This window comes from Brassica oleracea, unplaced genomic scaffold (assembly GCF_000695525.1).
Source record: "Brassica oleracea var. oleracea cultivar TO1000 unplaced genomic scaffold, BOL UnpScaffold09835, whole genome shotgun sequence".
In the NCBI taxonomy this organism is placed as follows: domain Eukaryota; kingdom Viridiplantae; phylum Streptophyta; class Magnoliopsida; order Brassicales; family Brassicaceae; genus Brassica; species Brassica oleracea.
Genome location: NW_013626356.1, coordinates 1 through 576, shown reverse-complemented (window position 1 = coordinate 576; position 576 = coordinate 1). Strand labels below are relative to the sequence as shown.

Sequence of the window (576 nt, the reverse complement as noted above, 5' to 3'; positions counted from 1 at the left end):
CACCTTTATGTTCCCTAAATTATTGAAATATAAAACCAAACCAGTAGAACCATAACCGGATTGGCTCAAAAGAGGTACCACCAATTGCCAACTTTGACTGACTAAGAAGTACCACGAATTCGACACAAGAAATGAGAAAACAGTAGATCTTAAAATGAGTAAAACGGTATACAATGGTATCAAATGAGTAGAGGTTGTTCAGACCACACAGATTCTGTAATCACCTCCACATCAATCAGTTGAGTTTCAGTGATGCAAATGATGCAGCCAGATCCAAAGCTGCGTTCACTTGAGAGGCATCCGTTCCCTGAGACCACAACAACATATGCTCAAGAGTCAATCTATGACCATATACTTCACCGACGGAACTGAGATTGAGATCCATTAGCACATGATCCCTAAAACCCAGACACATACCTGTCCAGATGCAAGACCACTTTTCCCTTTCCCGCATCTCCCTTTCAGAGGACCCAATGCAGTAGTAAGCCACTCAGTAACGTCCAATTGCTTGAATTTATCAGATTTGTCTGGAACTCCTGCACACACAACCGCCTTGTTGGTCGTTTCATCTGTGCT

General features: G+C 42.5%; 1 long non-coding RNA gene across 1 annotated transcript; it reads right to left on the bottom strand.

Annotated features, from left to right (window-relative positions):
• Positions 1–73: 73 nt before the first annotated feature.
• Positions 74–576, bottom strand: LOC106322203. The gene is made up of 2 exons (XR_001266287.1): positions 418–576; positions 74–307 (listed from the first exon to the last, which is right to left on the bottom strand). It is a non-coding gene; the product is annotated as an uncharacterized LOC106322203 (long non-coding RNA).